The sequence below is a fragment of the Rana temporaria genome, chromosome 10 (genome assembly GCF_905171775.1).
Source record: "Rana temporaria chromosome 10, aRanTem1.1, whole genome shotgun sequence".
NCBI classification, from domain to species: domain Eukaryota; kingdom Metazoa; phylum Chordata; class Amphibia; order Anura; family Ranidae; genus Rana; species Rana temporaria.
The window spans coordinates 35,654,226-35,677,310 of record NC_053498.1 but is presented as its reverse complement, the minus strand read 5'-3'; the positions used below and the strand labels follow the sequence as shown (position 1 = coordinate 35,677,310).

Below are 23,085 nucleotides of genomic sequence, written 5' to 3'. Positions count from 1 at the left end.
CATGCAAAGGTATGGACCAGGGAACACAAGCCGTCGTATTTTTTGTCGTTTACGTTGTACGTGAATATGACTAGGCGTAGGTTACGTTCACGTCGTAGGCAGTGATCCGTCGTATCTTAGGGAGTAGTTCCGACGTGATTCTGAGCATGCGCACTGGGATGCGTCCACGGGACGGCGCATGCACCGTTCGTTTTAAGTATATCTATGAGGCTTGGCCCATCATTTGCATGGGGTCACGCCTCATTAGCATGGCTCACGCCCACTTCCACCTACGCTGGCTAACGCCGAGGAAACCCAGCGCATCTTTAGGAGCGAGTGCTTTGTGAATCCAGTGCTTGCCTAGATACGCTACGCCCGCATAAATATGCGCCGATGTATGTGAATCCCGGGCCCAAGTCTCTTTTTCTCACCAAGGGAAAAGAGGGATGGAGGTTTAGTGGAGAATTAGGCATCTGACTTGCAAACCACGGATATTCTTTTAGATCCAGAGGAACAACTGTTTCCACACTGGACTCAGCGACCACCGGATAGGCCCACTCTCACTGTCCTAGCAGCCGGTGCGAAGCTCCATCAAAGGATAGTCTCTGCCACAGACTAGGTAAAAGTAGAACTTGTCCAATAGTCTATGCCACAGACTAGGTAAAAGTAGAACTTGTCCAATAGTCAATGCCACAGACTAGGTAAAAGTAGAACTTGTCCAATAGTCTATGCCACAGACTAGGTAAAAGAAGAACTTGTCCAATAGTCAATGCCACAGACTAGGTAAAAGTAGAACTTGTCCAATAGTCTCTGCCACAGACTAGGTAAAAGTAGAACTTGTCCAATAGTCAATGCCACAGACTAGGTAAAAGTAGAACTTGTCCAATAGTCTATGCCACAGACTAGGTAAAAGAAGAACTTGTCCAATAGTCAATGCCACAGACTAGGTAAAAGTAGAACTTGTCCAATAGTCTCTGCCACAGACAAGGTTACCTTCTGAGGGAAAAACTCAGCTCTCAGTGCCAGGACCTTTTAGCCGCTCCGGCAGCACTGTGAGGTAAACTTTGAGATCCGGACATATCCTCCAATTGAGTCCTCAATTGCTTGGTCCCTTCCAGCAGGTAAGGCGACACAGGATCATCCCTGGATCAGTAGGCCCCAGTAGCAACTGGGCCTACATCTCAATTGCGAGGCCTCAGGCCAACATGGCCCCCGAAGCAGTAACTGCCAACACATCGCTGAGGCCTGGAGGGCCCTCAGGCGGGATCACAAAACGAACCACCAAAAAATGGTGTCTGCCCTTATGTACCCTCTCCCAGAATGCACAGCGGGTTGACCACGCCCTCTGGGCTGCTTCTGAGAAAGAGGTACCCAATGCATCCAGCCTGTTGCCTTACCAACTCGGACCAGCGGTGACAGCGACACCCACCGTCAGAGGGAAAATCATGCAACAAGCTAAACTGGAACAGAGCCATACATTTGAACAAAATCTCTCTGGGCCAAACTACTGCCCAGACAACTATAATTTCAACATTAAGCACCCACTCATTGGGAGCAGGGCGCTACACTGGCAATGCCAGCTAGCCTGTAGAACAACTTTAGAAGAAGAGCTCGCTAAAATAGAGGGGTGGGCAGCTATATGGCAGATGAGGCTCAATATAGGAAAATGTAAAGTAATGCACTTGGGAGGATGGAAAAGGATCGGGAGTTCCTAGTAGATAATAGACTCAGGATAGCATGCAGTGCATTGCCAAGCTCCAGTAAGCAAGGTTAGCAGACTAATAACGTATTAAAAAGGATATTTACTCAAGAGATGAAACTATTCTACCACTTTACAAAAATCTGGTTAGTTTGCATCTTCGGTATGCCATCCAGTTCTGATCACCAGTCCTCAGGAAGCATGTGCTTGAACTGGAGAAAATCCGGAGGGCTACAAAGCTAATAATGGGGCTGGAGGACCTCCGTTATGAGGAACGACTACAAATATTAACCACTTCAGCCCCGGAAGGATTTACCCTCTTCCTGACCAGAGCTTTAGCCATACCTCTCAACTTTTTAAAATGGGAATGAGGGAAACCTATGAGCAAAAGTATGCAGGAATCAGTTAACTATTATGGGCCAGATTCAGGTACATTTGCGGCGGTCTAATGTATCCCATTTACGTTACACCGCCGCAAGTTTTCAGCGCAAGTGCTTGATTCACAAAGCACTTGCCTGTAAACTTGCGGCGGCGTAGCGTAAATGCGTCTGGCGCAAGCCCGTCTAATTCAAATGGGGCGTGTATCATTTAAATTAGGCGTGTTCCCACGCCGAACGTACTGCGCATGCTCCGTTTGTAATTTCCCACCGTGCTTTGCGCAAAATGACGTCGCACCAACGTAATCTTTTGAACGGCGACGTGCGTTACGTCCTTTCCTATTCACGGACGCCTTACGCAAAAAAAAAAAAAATTAATTAGACGCGGGAACGACGGCCATACTTTAACATGGGCAGTCTAAATATAAGCCATGAAATAGCACCTGTAAGTATACGCCGGGAAAAGCCGACTAGCGACGACGTAAGAGAATGCGACGAACGCAGGTACCTTCTTGGATCGCCGTAAACAGCTAATTAGCATACCCAACGCGGAAAACGAAGTGAACTCCACCCAGTGGCGACAAAGTATTACACCTACGATCCGAAGGCGTACAAAGCCGTACGCCTTTTGGATCGAAGCCTAAAGCCGTCGTATCTTGGTTTGAGGATTCAAACTAAAGATACGACGCGGCAAATTTGAAAATACGCCGGAGTATCAGTAGATACGCCGGCGTATTTCGACTGTGAATCTGGCCCTATGTCTCTATACTCTGTAAACAGTTATTTCAGCATAATTTTTTATTTATTTACAACCTCTTTAAGCTTATAGCATCACTTCTCTCTGTTTTCACAACAAAACCTTGTTATCCATGTAATGATTATGAATATCAGACGAGGGGGCAGATCCACAAAGGAAGTACGCCGGCGTATCTAGTGATACGCCGGCGTACTTTCAAATTTCCCGCGTCGTATCTTTGTTTTGAATCCTCAAAACAAGATACGACGGCATCTGGGTTACATCCGACAGGCGTACGTCTTCGTACGCCTTCGGATCTTAGATGCAATTCTTCGGCGTCCGCTGGGTGGCGTTCCCGTCGTAATCCGCGTTGAGTATGCAAATTAGCTATTTCCGACGATCCACGAACGTACGCGCGGCCGTCGCATTCTTTTACGTTGTTTCCGTTCGGCTTTTTTCAGCGTATAGTTAAAGCTGCTATTTGGTGGCGTAAGCAATGTTAAGTATTGCCGTCGTTCCCGCGTCGAATTTCAATTTTTTTTATTTCGTTTGCGTAAGTCATCCGTGAATCGGGCTGGACGTATTTTACGTCCACGTCAAAACAATGACGTCCTTGCGACGTCATTTAGCGCAATGCACGGCGGGAAATTTAGGGACGGCGCATGCGCAGTTCGTTCGGCGCGGGGACGCGCTTCATTTAAATGAAACACGCCCCCCTACTCGCCGATTTGAATTACGCGTCGTTACGCCGCGAGAGATACTCTACGCCGCCGTAACTTACGGCGCAAATTCTTTCTGAAATCAAAGCTTTGAAAAGTAAGTTACAGCGGCGTAGCGTATCTCACATACATTGCGCCCATGCAAATGTACGTGAATCTGCCCCGAGGTGTCTCCTATTATGCAACACTTTTTGCTGGCAGTTTTTCTAGAATTCTCTACAAAAGCATCACATTCTGTCTGTACATGTTGTACAGAGTTGTAATACAAATAAGAAACTCCGTAACAACTGGAAGTTGTGCCTTTGTGATGGTGACGGTGCTGTTATTATAGTTATTTTGTAATTGCTTCTGAAAATGATTTTAGCAGGCAGCGCTTGCCCTGCAGTTCACACCCCGGCATGTGCCTTTCTGAGAAGCTGCTTTATCACCTACATGTATAATGTGATCGTATCTCAACTTCCTTCCTCTGTACAGCTCAGTTGTTCAGTATTAGGGTGTATAATGCTGAAACTGACAGCTCAGGCTTTAGCAGAACAGAACAATTTGGGTAGCCAGCCTGACCATAGGAAGATTACGTACTTCACAATAATAGAGCCGTGTATTTCATTTATTTAACCACTTCCAGACCTGCGCACGACGATGTACGTCCTATTTTTAAAGATGGATATCTCGGTAACGGCAGCAGCTGCTGTCACAACCGAGGTATCCATTTTTAGTGTGCGCGGTCTGGAATCCGATAATGGCGGTCTCCGCGGCGGATTCACCGCGAGATCGCCGTTATCGGTGGCGGGAGAGGGCCCCCCCCTCCCGCCGCTCTCCCGCGCCCTCCGCCGCTTACCGGAGCCGTCGGTAGCGGCGGAGGCGATCGGATGCTGTCGGCTGGTGAGCGGGGACGAGACTGAAGGAAAAATCTCCTTCGCCCGTCCCCATAGCTCGGCTGGGCGGAAGTGACGTCAAAACGTCAGTCCCGCCCAGCCTCTTAAAGAGACAAATTTTTTTTTGGTCATTTGAAAAAATGACATTTTTTATTTATTTTTTATTTTTTGCATTTAAGCCCAAATATGAGATCTGAGGTCTTTTTGACCCCATATCTCATATTTAAGAGGACCTGTCATGCTTTTTTCTATTACAAGGGATGTTTACATTCCTTGTAATAGGAATAAAAGTGATCAAATTATTATTTTTTTTCAGTGTAAAAAATAATAAAATAAATAAAAATAAATAAGAAAACAAAAAATTTTTTTTTTTAAAGCACCCCGTCCCGACGAGCTCACGCGCAGAAGCAAACGCATACGCGAGTAGCGCCCGCATATGAAAACGGTGTTCAAATCACACAAGTGAGGTATCGCCGCGATCGTTAGAGCGAGAGCAATAATTATAGCCCTAGAGCTACTCTGTAGCTCAAAAAATGCAATCTCTAGAATTTTTTAAATATCGCCTATCGAGATTTTTAAGGGTAAAAGTTTGACGCCATGCCACGAGCGGGCGCAATTTTTAAGCGTGACATGTTGGGCATCATTTTACTCGGCGTAACATTATCTTTCAAAATATATAAAAAAATTGGGCCAAATTTATTGTCTTATTTTTTAATTCAAAAAAGTGAATTTTTTCCAAAAAAAGTGCGCTTGTAAGACCGCTGCGCAAATACGGTGTGACAAAAAGTATTGGAATGACCACTATTTTATTCTCTAGGGTGTTAGAAAAAAATATATATAATGTTTGGGGGTTTTAAGTAATTTTCTAGCAGAAAAAACTGTTTTAGTCTTGCAAACACCGAATCTGAAAAACACCTAAGGTCTGGAAGTGGTTAACCACTTCCATACAGGGAATTTTCACCCCCTTCCTGCACAGACCAGTTTTTAGTTTTCAGCGCTGTTGCACTTTGAATGACAATTGCGTGGTCATGCAACACTGTACCCAAATGAAATCTTTATGTTTTTTTCCCCACAAATTAGAGCTTTCGTTTGGTGGTATTTGATCACCTCTGCGGTTCTTATTTTTTGCGCTATAAACAAAAGAAGAGCGACAATTTCGAAAAAAAAAAACAATGGGCTAGATTCAGATACAATTGTGTATCTATGGGCCGGCATAACGTATCTCAGATACGTTACGTCGCCGTAAATTAGGGCGCAAGTTCCGTATTCAGAAAGAACTTTTGCCCTTAGTTAGGGCGGCGTAACATATTTGGTCCAGCGTAAGCCCGCCTAATTCAAATGGGGATGATGTGGGCGTGTTTTATTTAAATGAATGGTGACCCAGCGTATTTGACGTATTTTACGAACGGCGCATGCGCCGTTCGTGAAAAAATCCCAGTGCGCATGCTCGAAATTACGCCGCAAATCGTCATTGCTTTAGACGTGAACATAACTTACGTACAGCCCTATTCACGAACGACTTACGCAAACAACGTAAAATTTTCAAAACTCAACGCGAGAACGGTGTCCATACTTAACATTGGCTATGCCTCATATAGCAGGGGTAACTTTACGCCGGAAAAAGCCTAACATAAACGACGTAAAAAAATGCGCCGGCCGGACGTACGTTTCTGAATCGGCGTATCTACCTAATTAGCATATTCATCGCGTAACTATACGGAAGTGCCACCTAGCAGCCAGCGTAAATATGCAGCCTAAGATACGACAGTGTAAGACACTTACGCCGGTCAGATCTTAGGGAAATCTATGCGTAACTGATTCTATGAATCAGTCGCATAGATACGACCCCGAAACTCAGAGATACGACCGCGTATCCGGAGATACGCCGTCGTATCTCCTTTCTGAATCCGGCCCACTATTTTTTACTTTTTGATTTAATTAATATCACAATTTAAAAAAAAGTTTAGACCGATATGTATTCTTCTACATATTTTTGGTAAAAAAAAAAATCGCAATAAGCGTATATTGATTGGTTTGCACAAAAGTTATAGCGTCTACAAAATAAGGGATAGATTTATGCCATTTTTTTTTCTAGTAATGGTGGTGATCTGCGATTTTTATTGTGACCGTGACATTGCGGCAGACATATCAGACACATTCTTCTCACAGAGGACTTGCTCAAGAGTGCATGTTGCATCAAGTAGGAAAGTCAAGTTAACCACTTCCTTACCGCCTCATTGGAAAATGACGGCGGCAGGAACCCCTTTACGATTCAGGTGGACGTCATATGACGTCCACCCCTTCTCGCCGCTACTGCGGGCTCCTGTCAGCTGGCGGAGCGGAGATCGGTGACGCGGCGAATGCCTCGGAGACAGCCCGTCACCGATCACTGCATTAGAAAAAAAAAAAGATTTTACCCACGTGACCGGCTGTTTCCAATCACAGCCGGTCACTTCCCTATGGAGGAGGCGCGCGCGGCCCCGAGCGCGTGATTCTCGGCGATCGGGCGCGCACACTGCGGCAATCGGGCACGAGGCTCGTCCCCTGGACATAGCCTAGTCCCGATCTGGGTAAAGAGCCAATGAAATTTGGCTCTTTACCACGTGACCGGCTGTGTCCAATCACAGCCGGTCACAATTGTAAACAAACAAAGCTGTAACCGCTGTCTCTGGGCTCTCCTCCTCACACACCGATCCTGTGTGAGAAGGAGAATTCAGAAACAGTGAGTTACAGTCTCTACAGTGTCATTATAGTGTCCAGATTGCCCCCCCCGAATAAAGAGTACCTGTCACCCCCCCACCAAAAGTACCCAAGTACCTGTCACCCACCATCAAGAGTACCTGTCACCCCCCCCCATCAAGAGTACATGTCACCCCCCCATCAAGAGTACCTGTCACCCCCCCCCCCCCATCAAGAGTACCTGTCACCCCCCCATCAAGAGTACCTGTCACCCCCCCCATCAAGAGTACCTGTCACCCCCCCATCAAAAGTACCTGAGTACCTGTCAACCCCCATCAAGAGTACCTGAGTACCCGTCACCCCCCATCAAGAGTACCTGAGTACCCGTCGCCCTCATCAGGAGTACCTCAGTACCTGTCGCCCCCATCAGGAGTACTTTTCGCCTCTATCAGGAGTACCTGAGTACCCGTCGCCTCCATCAGGAGTACCCGAGTACCCGTCACCCCCATCAAGAGTACCTGTCACCTCCATCAGGAGTACCTGAGTACCCGTCACCCCCATCAAGGGTAATTGTCACCTCCATCAGGAGTACCGGAGTACCTGTCGCCCCCATAAAAAAGGAGTACCCGTCACCCCCATCAAGAGCACCTGTCACCCCCATCAGGAGCACCTGTTACCCCCATCAGAAGTACCTGTCACCCCCATCAGAAGTACCCGAGTACCTGTCACCCCCATCAGGAGTACCTGTCACCTCCATCAGGAGTACCTGTCACCTCCATCAGGAGTACCTGTCACCTCCATCAGGAGTACCTGTCCCGTGAGCTCTATCAGGAGTACCTGTCACCTCCATCAGGAGTACCTGTCACCTCCATCAGGAGTACCTGTCCCGTGAGCCCAGCAGCCAATTTCTAGCTGACGTACAGCCAATTAGTCCCTATCGTGCAGCCCTGTCATACAGCCAACATGTCCAGAAAATTATACACCACAGAAGAGGCATTCAAAATTATAACCCAGAGCGATGAGAGCAGTGGGGAGCTCTCACCGCCCCATAACAGTGCCGAGTCCACTTTCAATTCAGGTTCGGAATACGAGCCCCCTGAAAGCAGTACATCCGAATCGGAGGAGGAAGTAGTCCGTCCAAAAAGACCACGGTCTGAACCCCAGGCAGCTACCAGCAGCGCCGGACATCCCAGTGGCCAATCAGCAAATGCTAACGGCGCTAGACCCCAGGAGGAAAGGCCCAGTACAAGCTCTGGAATTCCACACCGAGGAAGAAGGGCCCAAACCCATCTACCGGATGGCTTGGCCAACCCGTTGTGGCTGCCTTCTAGTACAGGGTCAGCCACAATCCCCCCTTTCACAGCACAGCCAGGTGTGCAGGCCAACACCGAAGGTTTCTCTGAAATCGATTTTTTTAATTTATTTTTCCCTAATGAGTTCCTTCAAACCATCATAGACCAAACAAATCTTTTTGCCAGTCAGTACATACAAAACAACCCCAACTCATAATATGCCCGCCCGTTTGAATGGAGACCCCTAACAATGGAGGAAATGAGATTGTTTTTAGGCCTTACGCTGAATATGGGGCTTTCAAAAAAAAATGAACTTCATTCGTATTGGTCTAAAAAGCCAATCTACTCTCCTGCGCTTGATCATTGGACAGCCCAGACGAGGATACCTCCTCCTAGGTTCTTTTTCCCTTTCCTTTCTTTTTTTTTTTTTTTTTTTTCTTTTTTTCTTCTTCTCCTTTAATTGTCTATAATGTTAATAGGGGGGTGGAAGGGGGGGAGGGGGGAGGGAGGGAACACATGAAACTAGCTGATTTATAAATTATACGATTGCTTTATTCATGTATATGGTGTATCAGATAATGTGTATCACTCACTTGTAATTTGATCCCCTTTTTTGTATAAAAAGAAAACGGAAAACAATAAAGAGAAATTAAATCTAAAAAGCCCATCCTCCATATGCCAATTTTTTCAGCTACGATGTCCAGGTCCCGCTATGACAAGATCATACGGTTCCTGCATTTCTGCGACAACTCGCAGTGCCCCCCCCGAAATCATACGGACTTTGATAGATTATATAAAATTCGCCCCCTAATAGATTTTTTCAATGAGAAGTTTGCTGAACTTTACATCCCGGAACAGAACATCTCTGTGGATGAATCCCTGGTCCATTTCACTGGCCGGCTGGGAATAAAACAGTATATTCCCAGTAAGAGAGCGAGGTACGGCTTGAAGCTAAACAAGCTCTGCGAAAGCTCCTCCGGCTATGTGAATGCCTTTCGTGTGTACGAAGGCAAAGACTCCCAAATCCAGCCCCCTGAGTGTCCATCGTATATGGGAATAAGCGGGAAAATTGTATGGGAGTTGGCATTCCCACTCTTCCAAAAGGGGTATCACATATACGTGGACAATTACTACACTAGCCTGCCCCTTTTTCGCCACCTATTCCTGAATAAATTCAACAAACAATAGTCACTGCCCCTACCTATGAATGGTATAATAAGGAGCGCTGGAATGGGCGTATAAACATACAAAAACATAGAATATCCAGGCTCAAACTTACCGACCAATCAGCAACCAACCAAATTCCCCTGTCTAACTGGTGCGTTAAAAACAGAGGCTTAGTTGCACACATCTGCAAATGCATGTGTAAGCTGCAGGCCCCGTCAAGGCGCTCTGTGTAAACTGCAGTCCTAACTGCAACATTGCATTTTATGTCTCCTCAGTGGGAGCACATGACTGCTGATGGATAGATAAGGGGCAGGTGACTGGAGGAGCCCAGCCCTCAATAAAGGGGCAGGAACACACTGCACACTAAGCACATGGAAGCAAAGGTGCTAGTGCGTTGCCTGACCACAATGACAAAAATTCAACAAACAATAGTCACTGCCCCTACCTATGAATGGTATAATAAGGAGCGCTGGAATGGGCGTATAAACATACAAAAACATAGAATATCCAGGCTCAAACTTACCGACCAATCAGCAACCAACCAAATTCCCCTGTCTAACTGGTGCGTTAAAAACAGAGGCTTAGTTGCACACATCTGCAAATGCATGTGTAAGCTGCAGGCCCCGTCAAGGCGCTCTGTGTAAACTGCAGTCCTAACTGCAACATTGCATTTTATGTCTCCTCAGTGGGAGCACATGACTGCTGATGGATAGATAAGGGGCAGGTGACTGGAGGAGCCCAGCCCTCAATAAAGGGGCAGGAACACACTGCACACTAAGCACATGGAAGCAAAGGTGCTAGTGCGTTGCCTGACCACAATGACAAAAATTCAACAAACAATAGTCACTGCCCCTACCTATGAATGGTATAATAAGGAGCGCTGGAATGGGCGTATAAACATACAAAAACATAGAATATCCAGGCTCAAACTTACCGACCAATCAGCAACCAACCAAATTCCCCTGTCTAACTGGTGCGTTAAAAACAGAGGCTTAGTTGCACACATCTGCAAATGCATGTGTAAGCTGCAGGCCCCGTCAAGGCGCTCAGTGTAAACTGCAGTCCTAACTGCAACATTGCATTTTATGTCTCCTCAGTGGGAGCACATGACTGCTGATGGATAGATAAGGGGCAGGTGACTGGAGGAGCCCAGCCCTCAATAAAGGGGCAGGAACACACTGCACACTAAGCACATGGAAGCAAAGGTGCTAGTGCGTTGCCTGACCACAATGACAAAAATTCAACAAACAATAGTCACTGCCCCTACCTATGAATGGTATAATAAGGAGCGCTGGAATGGGCGTATAAACATACAAAAACATAGAATATCCAGGCTCAAACTTACCGACCAATCAGCAACCAACCAAATTCCCCTGTCTAACTGGTGCGTTAAAAACAGAGGCTTAGTTGCACACATCTGCAAATGCATGTGTAAGCTGCAGGCCCCGTCAAGGCGCTCTGTGTAAACTGCAGTCCTAACTGCAACATTGCATTTTATGTCTCCTCAGTGGGAGCACATGACTGCTGATGGAGCACATGACTGCTGATGGATAGATAAGGGGCAGGCGCCTTGACGGGGCCTGCAGCTTACACATGCATTTGCAGATGTGTGCAACTAAGCCTCTGTTTTTAACGCACCAGTTAGACAGGGGAATTTGGTTGGTTGCTGATTGGTCGGTAAGTTTGAGCCTGGATATTCTATGTTATTCCTGAATAAAACTTTGGCCTGTGGTACTTCACGTAAAAACAGGAAAGGCTTCCCACAGAGTTTAGTCACCACATGCCTACAAAAAGGGGAATCGGTAAGCCTGAGGAACGAAGAAGTTTTGGCCTTGAAGTGGAGGGATAAGAAAGACGTTTACATGATGTCGACTATCCACAATGAAACCTCAGTGGAAATTCACAGGAGACGCCGTACCATTCGAAAGCCTTGCTGTATCAATGAATATAATAAGTTCATGGAGGGGGTGGATCTAAACGATCAAATGCTGCAGCCCTATCTCTCAATGCGAAAGTCAATTTTCTGGTATAAAAAAGTTGCAATATACTTCTTCCATATGGCCCTTTATAATTCATTTGTCACTTATCACAAATCAACGAAAAGACCCATCCCCTTTATCAGATTTATCGAAAATGTTGTCACTGCCCTGATCTATCAGCAAGGCTCTGCCCCACAAAGAATTCGCTCCGATTCTGTCAGCAGACTGCACGAGCGCCATTATCCTGACCATATTCCACCATCAGCAACCGGAAGAAGACGCCAAAAAAGATGTCGGGTGTGCAGCAAACGTGGAATTAGAAAAGACACCAGTTGCTATTGCCCCGACTGTCCCTCCCAACCTGGCCTATGTATGGCACCATGCTTCAAGCGATATCACTCTTTCGAAAATTATTAACCCAAATTCCTAATAGACTGCCACTAGCCCCTCTTTCAATTTCTGTGCTGATTTCCCTGCTGCCTCAACCAACCAACCTAGTGCCTCAACTCAACTGACCCTGGCCTGTTTATCGACTATGCCTCTGCCTGCCGTCTGCATTGTTTATCCGCCATGTTTCTGCCTTTCACGTGAACTGACCCTGGACTGCTTCTCGACTATGCCTCTGCCTGCCGTCTGCATTGTTTATCCGCCATGTTTCTGCCTTTCACATTGAACTGACCCTGGACTGTATCGACTATGCCTCTGCCTACTGCCTATTTCTGCCTTTTACCTGCACTGACCTCGGCTTGTTGACCATGTTTTTGCCTGCCCCTTGGACTGATCTTGCACCCTGCCACACAGGGGTCTTACATATGTGAGGGGCCCCAGAATAGTGTTCGGAGTTCAGAAAACCAGTTTTTGGTTTTCTGTGTTCCCATAACAGGGTCTGGTTGCCCGGAGGCTTCAAAGCGATTTGGGTGGGAGAAGCCTCTACCCCTGTCCCCATTCTTTCCTGACCGAGGCCCTAAACTTGATGGTCCTGCCTGCTGCCTGGACCAATATTTTGGCTGCACTGACCATATCTCTGCCTGCTGCATGTACTATGGACAGTATTCCTGCCTGCTGCATTGACGATCCTTTCGCTGCTGCTGACCACATCTGCCTGCTACCCGGACCGATGCTCTACTCTGTGGACCACTGCACTACTAAGACAGCAGGTAATATTTTTTTTACTCTTTACTCAGAAGAATGTATTTTGGTTTATAATTGGTATGTACAGTACATGCTATGGGTTAGAAATATGAAGGACCTTCAACAATGTCTTAGGTTGGCAGGAATTTGTGTGTGTAATTTATGCTCCTAGAACGCCTGGAGGTGCTACTTGGATGTTGGACTTCTGTATGTGGCCAGGCTGTGTAAAAGTCCCACACATGTGGTATCGCCATACTCAGGAGGAGCAGCAGAATGTATTTTGGGGTGTCATTGTTGCTATGTACATGCTATGTGTTAGAAATATCTTATAAATGGACAACTTTGTGTAAAAAAAAATGTGTTTTTATTTTTTTTCCACATTTTCCAAAAACTTCTGGAAAAAAATGAACTCTTCAAAAGACTAATTATGCCTCATAGATTATACGTTGGGGTGTTAGCTTTCCAAAATGGGGTCACTTTGTTGGCGTTTCCATTGTCCTGGTGCTCCAGGGCCTTCAAAAGTGTAACAGGTAGTTGAGAGATTAGAGGTGTAATTTATGCTCCTAGAACGCCTGAAGGTGCTACTTCAATGTTCGGCCTCTGTATGTGGCTACGCTGTGTAAAAGTCCCACACATGTGGTATCGTCATACTCAGGAGGAGCAGCAGAATGTATTTTGGGGTGTCATTTTTTCTATGTACATGCTATGTGTTAGAAATATCTTATAAATGGACAACTTTGTGTAAAAAAAATGTGTTTTCATTTTTTTCCCACATTTTCCAAAAACTTCTGGAAAAAAATGAACTCTTCAAAAGACTAATTATGCCTCATAGATTATACGTTGGGGTGTTAGCTTTCCAAAATGGGGTCACTTTGTTGGCGTTTCCATTGTCCTGGTGCTCCAGGGCCTTCAAAAGTGTAACAGGTAGTTGAGAGATTAGAGGTGTAATTTATGCTCCTAGAACGCCTGATGGTGCTACTTCAATGTTGGGCCTCTGTATGTGGCTACGCTGTGTAAAAGTCCCACACATGTGGTATCGCCATACTCAGGAGGAGCAGCAGAATGTATTTTGGGGTGTCATTTTTGCTATGTACATGCTATGTGTTAGAAATATCTTATAAATGGACAACTTTGTGTAAAAAAAATGTGTTTTCATTTTTTTTCCACATTTTCCAAAAACTTCTGGAAAAAAATGAACCGTTCAAAAGACTAATTATGCCTCATAGATTATACGTTGGGGTGTTAGCTTTCCAAAATTGGGTCATTTTGTGGGCGTTTCCATTGTCCTGGTGCTCCAGGGCCTTCAAAAGTGTAACAGGTAGTTGAGAGATTAGAGGTGTAATTTATGCTCCTAGAACGCCTGATGGTGCTACTTCAATGTTGGGCCTCTGTATGTGGCTACGCTGTGTAAAAGTCCCACACATGTGGTATCGCCATACTCAGGAGGAGCAGCAGAATGTATTTTGGGGTGTCATTTTTGCTATGTACATGCTATGTGTTAGAAATATCTTATAAATGGACAACTTTGTGTAAAAAAAATGTGTTTTCATTTTTTTCCCACATTTTCCAAAAACTTCTGGAAAAAAATGAACTCTTCAAAAGACTAATTATGCCTCATAGATTATACGTTGGGGTGTTAGCTTTCCAAAATGGGGTCACTTTGTTGGCGTTTCTATTGTCCTGGTGCTCCAGGGCCTTCAAAAGTGTAACAGGTAGTTGAGAGATTAGAGGTGTAATTTATGCTCCTAGAACGCCTGATGGTGCTACTTCAATGTTGGGCCTCTGTATGTGGCTACGCTGTGTAAAAGTCCCACACATGTGGTATCGCCATACTCAGGAGGAGCAGCAGAATGTATTTTGGGGTGTCATTTTTGCTATGTACATGCTATGTGTTAGAAATATCTTATAAATGGACAACTTTGTGTAAAAAAAATGTGTTTTCATTTTTTTTCCACATTTTCCAAAAACTTCTGGAAAAAAATGAACCGTTCAAAAGACTAATTATGCCTCATAGATTATACGTTGGGGTGTTAGCTTTCCAAAATTGGGTCATTTTGTGGGCGTTTCCATTGTCCTGGTGCTCCAGGGCCTTCAAAAGTGTAACAGGTAGTTGAGAGATTAGAGGTGTAATTTATGCTCCTAGAACGCCTGATGGTGCTACTTCAATGTTGGGCCTCTGTATGTGGCTACGCTGTGTAAAAGTCCCACACATGTGGTATCGCCATACTCAGGAGGAGCAGCAGAATGTAATTTGGGGTGTCATTGTAAGTATGCATGTGCTGTGTGAGAGAACTAACTTGTTATTATGACAATTTTGTGTAAAAAAAAAAAAAAATCGTAATTTTCCCAAGAATTGTGGGAAAAAATTACAACTTCAAAAAATTCACCATGCCTCTTACTAAATACCTTGGAATGTCTACTTTCCAAAAAGGGGTAATTTGGGGGGTATTTGTACTTTCTTGGCTTGTTAGGGTCTCAAGAAATGATAGGATGTCAGTACATCAGCTGTGATCAGATGTGATAATTTTTCAATGATTTGCACCATAGCTTGTAGACTCTATAACTTTCACAGAGACCAAATAATATCCACTAATTTGGGTTATTTTTACCAAAGATATGTAGCAGTATACATTTTGGCCCAAATTTCTGAAGAAAAATGATTTCTTTGCAAAAATTTAAGATTGAAACTAAAAAAAAGTGTTTTTTTTTCAAAATTTTCTCTCTTTTTTTGCTTATATTGAAAAAAATAAAAAACCCAACGGCGATTAAATACCACCAAAAGAAAGCTCTGTTTGTGAGAACAAAATGATAAAAAAATTGTTTGGATACAATGTAGCATGACTGAGTAATTGTCATTCAAAGTGTGAGAGCACTGAAAGCTGAAAATTGGTCTGGGCAGGAAGGGTATATTAATGCCCTGTATGGAAGTGGTTAAAGAAGTTGTCCCCCATGTAATTAGTTGAATCTGGAGTATCCCACCCCATTCCCTTCCGTATTCAAGCTCTTAAAGGCTTAATAAAGGAAACAAATATTTTCTTTAAAATAACAAACATGTCATACTTACCTCCACTGTGCAGTTCGTTTTGTACAGAGTGGCCCCGATCCTCGTCTTCTGGGGTCCCTCGGTGGCTGTCCTTCCCGCAAAAACTCACCACATTCACGCGAGAGAGCTCGCATGGTGATGAGTCCTTGCGGGCGCTCTCCCGTGATACAGCGATCGGCCATAGCTGCTCACTGTATCACTCGGCCCCGTCCCTCGACGCGTCACTGGATGTGATTGACAGCAGCGACAGCCAATGGCTGCGCTGCTCTCAATCCATCCGCTCAAGCCAATCAGTGGCCAAGCTGAGCGGCGAATAGGATCTCGGGACCGAGCACGGGACTTTAGAGGGGTCAGGTAAGTAAATCATCAGATGTTTTTTCACCTTAATGCATAGATTGCATTAAGGTGAATTTTTTTTTTCCTTTACATCTCCTTTAATAAAACATCAAAAACAACCAAAGCCCCTCGACTGATTAGTCAAGAAACGAGCCTAATGCACGGTCGGAATTTCCACCAACAAATATTCGATGTGAGCTTGTTGTCGGAAAATATGACCGTGTGTAGGCTCCATCAGACATTTACTGTCAGAATTTCCGACAACAAATGATTGAGAGCTGGTTCTCAATTTTTCCAACAACAAAAGTTCTTGATGGAAATTCCGATCATCTGCAGCCAATTCCGACGCACAAAAATCCTACGCATGCTCGAAATCAATTCAACGCATGCTCGGAATCATTGAACTTAATTTTTCTCGGCTCGTCGTAGTGTTGTACGTCACACGTTCTTGACGTTCGGAATTTCCGACAACATTTGTGTGATCGTGTGTATGCAAGACAAGTTTGAGCGAACAATCCGTCGGGAAAAAAATCCACGGTTTTGTTGTCGGAATGTCCGATTGTGTGTACGCGGCATAAGTGTTTGCCTGGCTGTTGAAAATACGGGGCCAGATTCACAAAGAGATATACGACGGCGGATCTCCTGATCCGCCGTCGCATCTCTGAGTCCAGCCGGTCGGATCTATGCGACTGATTCATAAGAATCAGTTCCGCATAGATCTCCCTTAGATCCGACTGGTGTAAGTGACTTACACCGTCGGATCTTAGGCTGCAATCTCCCGCCGGCCGCTAGGTGTCGCCTCGGTCTTTTACGCGTCGGATATGCAAATGAGGAGAACCGCCGATTCAGAAACGAACGCCCGTCGCTTTTTTTTTACGTCGTTTGCGTTCGGCTTTTTCCGGCGGATAGTTACCCCTGCTATATGAGGGGTAGCTAATGTTAAGTATGGCCGTCGTTCCCGCGCAGAGTTTCAAATTTTTACGTCGCTTGCGTAAGTTGGTCTGGAATACGGATGGCCGCAATTGACGTTGCCGCCGAAAACAATGACGTCCTAGCGACGTCATTTGGAGCATGCGCACTGGGTAATTTCGCCGGCGGCGCATGCGCAGTTAAATCGGCGCGGGAACGCGCCTGATTTAAATTGTACACTTCCCCTAGCCGCGGAATTTGAATTCCGCCGGGGGAGTTACGATCCGACGGTGCAATTTTCGAGGTAAGTGCTTTGTGAATACTGCACTGGCCTCGCTAAATTGCACCGGCGGATCGTAAATCACATAGATTACGCGGATCTAAAGATCCGCTAATCTATGTGAATCTAGCCCACTGTGTGTCTGGATGAAGAGTGGAAACAAGAGAGGATTCTTGCCGCTCCTACAAAGGTGGCGCTACACATGCATGGGCAGCTTTAGAGGTTTTCTGTAAAGCAACAATAACAGCTAAACAACAGAGGCTTCATTGTGTCCAAGCACTGACTTCCTACTCGGCTAATCGTGGGAAAGTGTCTTTTGTTTTGTCCACTGTTCGGGAGGTGTGTGACAAATTGCTTTTTAACTTGACCAAATGGGAGTACAATAAGGACACTCAGTAACTTTCCATTTATCAGATACATTAGTTATGCATTTTTTATTATTTATAATGCAATCATTTTAAAACATGCACTTTGTATGGAGAGAAGTCAGCCTCTCTTGCAAATATTTGGCAAAAGACAAAGGCAAAAAAGAGCATGGTCTCCCTAATTGGCCACGGGACTCTATTTCAGTAATACAAAATAGTGCAATGGTCTGGTATTGTACATGCAACACTGCTTTTTTTTCTGTTATTCAATCTTTTTAAAACTGATCTCATAGACCCCTTTCACCATTGGGTTGCCCGAGCTCCCGTTTGTTTTACTGGCACTTTACCGCTTTTCGGTCGCTGGCGGGGGTTAGGGGTTAAAAGCAACCGTGTTGCCATTCATTTCAATGGGCAGAGCGTTTTGGGAGCGCTCACGTCGCTCCCAAACCGCCCCAAAGATGCTGCTTGCAGGACTTTTCCTAACGTCCTGCAAGCGCACCGCCCCAGTGTGAAAAGTCACACTGAAATTAATGGGAGGGCGGTTTTCAGGCGCTTTATAGGTGCTATTTCTAGCGCTAAAACGCCTGAAAACCGCCTCAGTGTGAAAGGGGTCATAATATTTGCCCATGCCCCCCACCTAACTTCTCCACCAGGATCAATAATACATCCATGTGTCCCTCCACTCATGCCAGGGTGCTAAGTGTCAAAATCTTGCAGACTTTACCTTTAATTGTTGAAACCACTAAGCATCTTATTCATTCACTCCCTTGTTATCTCTCGCCTTGACTATTGTAACCCCCTCCTTAAAGGCTATCCCCTCTTCAGGCTATCATGAATGCTGCTGCCAGACTCATCAGTAACAATAGACCTGCCCAGCAACAATAGACCCCCACAAAAAACAGACCCTGTCCAGTGACAATAGATCCTCGAGCAGCCGGCATCAATAGACCCACACCCAGGGTCGTTAAAAAAGCAGTACAGCCAGCCCTTCTGTACTGGGCCCAGTCCCTGTCAGTACAAAAGGGTGCCCGGGCACCAGCTGAGCAGGAGGGCCAGCTGTACTGCCTTATTGCGGACAGAAACTGATCCACTGATCCTATTCTGCCTCCCCCTGCAGCGCTTCTGGCTTCTCCTCCACTCTCTCCCTCCATCTGTGCTGCAGGAGGATCAGGTCTAGCATCTACGCCCCATCCCTTTCCGGGTCCCCCTGTATGCCCCTTTCCCCTGCAGCATTGCTGTCTTCTCTTCTCCTCTCCCGCTGGCAGCTGATGCGGGCACACAAGGGGATGTTTCAAGATGGGAAGTGGGGGAAGAGGCAGTAAATATGTCATATAATAATGATTTTAGTGTATTTTTAGCAGAAATATAATTTAATATTTTCTGTTGACTTTTATTAATAGGACACTTGCCTGTCCAGGGATCCAGCACATTTCCCATCTGAGCCAGCCCTTTGACCTGCTTCAGGATCCAGTTGCCAGCATGTTTAATTTCTGAAGCCAGCGGTAACTGCTTGAGGCTTCATCGCCGGCTTCCCATTGTGCATGTGCAAGCCATGCTGCGCATTGTAAATGGTCCCACAGCTTTATGGGACCTGCGACATGTCCCAGAAGGCTGCAGGGAAGGGGGGAGTGCTGAAATTCCGTTCGGATTGTGGCGGCAATCTGACCTGAAGTGGGAGCGGGTAGCTGTCAAAAACAGGTCCCCTCTTCCCCCCAAATAAACATTAAGGCCCGGATTCTCAGAGGACTTACGACGGCGTAGCGACATTTACGCTGTCGTAAGTCCGAATCCGAGCCGTCGTATCTATGCGCCTGATTCTTAGAATCAGTTACGCATAGATTTCTATTACATCCGACTGGCGTAAGTCTCTTACACCGTCGGAACCTAACTGCATTTTTACGCTGGCCGCTAGGGGCGTGTAAGCTGATTTACGCTTCGAAATATGTAAATTAGCTAGATACGCGAATTCCCGAACGTACGCGCGGCCGACGCAGTAAAGATACGCCGTTTACATTAGGCTTTTCCCGGCGTAATGTTGCCCCTGCTATATGAGGCATAACTGTGGCGTACCAATGTAAAGTATGGCCGTCGTTCCCGCGTCGAAATTTGAAAATTTTACGTCGTTTGCGTAAGTCGTCCATGAATGTACACGTCAAAACCAATACGTCCTTGCAGCGTACTTAGACGCAAAGCACACTGGGATAGTCCACGGACGGCGCATGCGCCGTAAGTGCAAAACGTCAATCACGTCGGGTCACAGCATATTAACATAAAACACGCCCCCCTGTTCAACATTTGAATTAGGCGGCCTTACGCCGGCCGAATTACGCTACGCCGCCGCAACTTACGGAGCAAGTGCTTTGAGAATACAGCACTTGCCCGTCTAAGTTGCGGAGGTGTAACGTAAATCGGTTACGTTACGCCGCCGCAAGGATACGCCGTTCTACGAGAATCTGGCCCCTAGTTCCAAAATATAAAGATGAGAGGGGGAGGAGGCTTTAACATTTCCCTTTAAAGCATTCCCTTTTCTATCACAAACTAAAGATGTTTTAGACTGAATATACAGTATATAATTGTACTGTGTGTATTTAGTAAGGGCTTAGGTATTAAGATATGCTGTAGAATTTTAGATACATTACAAGTTAGGGACATCTAATGGAGGCTTACAATTTTAACCTATTGTTAGGATCTCATCTCTAAGTGAGCTGTAAAGTTAAGTTATTGAGCTCTGTAAACAACAGATAATAAAGACGCTAAAGCTCCTACTCCGACTACATATTATTCATAATCAATCTCTAATAGCAATGGGAGCCTCAGCCTGTACACAGGTACAGAAGAGAAAGAGTTAGATGAAGTGCAAGCATGAAGTAAATGCTATGTGCGCAGTGGGACCCAATTACAGGGAGTGAGGTAGCGGTGATACACTGGACAAGTAGAGTGGACAATGGCTCCGTCTGTCCCTACTAAATGCACAAGTGACCATGTTGGTGTATATGACATTAATAGGGTTTACTAGAGTTTGCCCATGTTTAGTCATTTGTCTGGGCTGTGAGCGTGGCTCAAGTAAGATTCCCCATGTGTGTGTCAGTGGTCTTGTACAAACTGCCTAGCATAGCCCAAAAGAACCCCACCCCAGGTAGGTTCTTTATGTGACCCTTGCTTGGCACCCAATGAGGAGAGAAGCATGGAGGACGTGACAACCACCACACAGCACCTATCTACACACCTATGGTTAAAAATGTAAGTGATCAGGATGAAAGGATCTTCATTGTGCTCCAGTCAGTAGACTCACAATGGCTTTGCAAAATGCATTTGATCTATTTTGATGGTCGTTGAGTGTCAACATCCTATAGCTGCTGGATTCACAGAATAAAGTGAGATATTTTTATATTTTGATACTGTATATGAGGCAGTGATCCTGCATGGCAACAGCTTGACCAATGAGACCAATGAGTTCCACATGCTGAACGGAGAAGGGTTGTAAATAATGGGGCAGAAATGTTTTAATTTTTTTTTTTTTTTCGGTAGAATGCTTGCTTTTAAAGCTAAACGTCCCTCGATATTGGAACAAAACACTTGACCTCACCGTGCACATCATACTAGGCAACAGATGATGCCCGGACAAAACATTATGCCAATGTGTAACTGATAGACATCTGTACCAAACTATTGGACATAATTATTTTACACTGTTCAGTGGAGGCAAGCCTAAGGGCCCTTTCACACGGGGCGGATCAGTAATGATCCGCCTCCGTGTGTCCGTAAGCTCAGCGGGGATCCCCGCTGAGCCGGCGGCTGACAGGGCGGTCCCTGCACACTGTGAAGGGACCGCCCTGTCTTTTCTCCGCTCTCCACTATGGGGGATCGGATGAACATGGACCGTGTGTCCGTGTTCATCCGATCCAATCCGCAGACGGAAGAAAAAATAGGGTTTTCTTCCGTCCGCAAAATCGGATCTTTGCGGAGGCGGGTGATTACAGGTGTCAGCGGATGTTCATCCGCTGACACCCGCAATCACATAGGGACCAATGTATGTCCCATTTTTATCCGCAAACGGATGGATGAAAATGCGGACATACAGTCTGCACATGTGAAAGGGGCCTTAGAGAACAGAGGCCGCAAATGTTAGAAAATTATTAGCTGTGGAATAAAAGCTTAAAGTGGTTGTATGGCTTTGTTTTTTGTTTTTTAAATAACAAACATGTTATAATTACCTACACTGTGCAGTTCATTTTGCACAGAGTGGCCCCGATCCTCGTCTTCTGGGGTCCCTCGGCGGCTGTCTCGGCTCCTCCCCGCAAGAGCTAACCCCTTCATGGGAAGCGCTCTCCCAAGGGGGTTAGCTTGCGGGCGTGCTCCTGTGATACAGCTGGCGGCTATAGCGGCCGACTGTATCACTCTACCCCGCCCCCCAGTGCTCTGTGTCATTGGATGTGATTGACAGCAGCGTAAACCAACGGCTGCGCTGCTATCAATCTACCCAATCTAGCCAATCAATGGCCAGACTCCGTGGAGAAGAGGACGCGCACAGCAGTTGAATGGGCTAAGGTAAATAAAACGGGAGGGCTGGGGGGGCGTCATTGCCAGGTGTTTTTTCCCCTTAAAGCGGAGGTTCACACAAAAAGTTGTCACATCCGGTGTCACATTTGGCACCTTTCATGGGGGAGGAGGGTGCAGATACCTGTCTAAGGTATTTGCACCACTTCCTGGTTCTGACTCCTGCGGGAGTCCGGCACCTTTACGTCACACCCCCCCCCCCCGCTGTCTTCTGGGAAACACATGCAGAGAGCGGGGACCAGTGACGGCGCTCCTCGATACTCGCGCATACGCAGTAGGTAACCGGGCAGTGAAGCCGCAAGGCTTCACTTCCTGATTCTCTTACCCAGGATGGCGGTGGAAGCAGCCGAGGACCGAGCGATTGCTCAGCCTCGTCTGCTGACATCGCGGGCGCACTGGACAGGTAAGTGTCCATTTTTTGCAGTATTTGTAGCTGCTGGCTTTTAAAAAAAAAACAGCGGAACCTCCGCTTCAATGCATGGGATGCATTAAGGGGAAAAAACACGAGCCTTTACAACCCCTTTAAACTAAAAATAAAAAGAGAACGTATGCTGGTAAGTGTTATTTATTTGTAACAGAGACAAATCAGGCATCTTACCCTATCAAACAATGCTGTGCTGTATGTTAAAATTATGTAAACCTCAGAACTAAATCGACAGAAATACAAATCCTTTGACAAATAGAATACCAAACTGTTCCTCAGAGTCCCACAGGACTGCCTTCCTACTAAGGGCTACTAGGAAAAGTTGTGGGACCAAAACGAGAGAGATGAACCCCAAAGAAAAAGCTACTTAAAGGGGTTTTCCACCTTTTTTTTAAGTTTATTAAAAGTCAGCAGCTACAAAAAGTGTAGCTGCTGGCTTTTAATAAACAGACACTTACCTGCTCCACGGCTCCAGCGACGCGCCAGCCGGTGCTTCGCTCCTCGCCCCCCCCTCGCCGGCGTCTTCATTCTTAGTGTG

General features: G+C 45.9%; 1 protein-coding gene across 1 annotated transcript in view; it reads left to right on the top strand.

The window, feature by feature from the left end:
• LOC120916518 (cathepsin D-like) overlaps positions 1-23,085 on the top strand; it is a 103,250-nt gene that overhangs the window by 4,742 nt on the left and 75,423 nt on the right. The gene's annotated exons all lie outside the window — the stretch shown is intronic.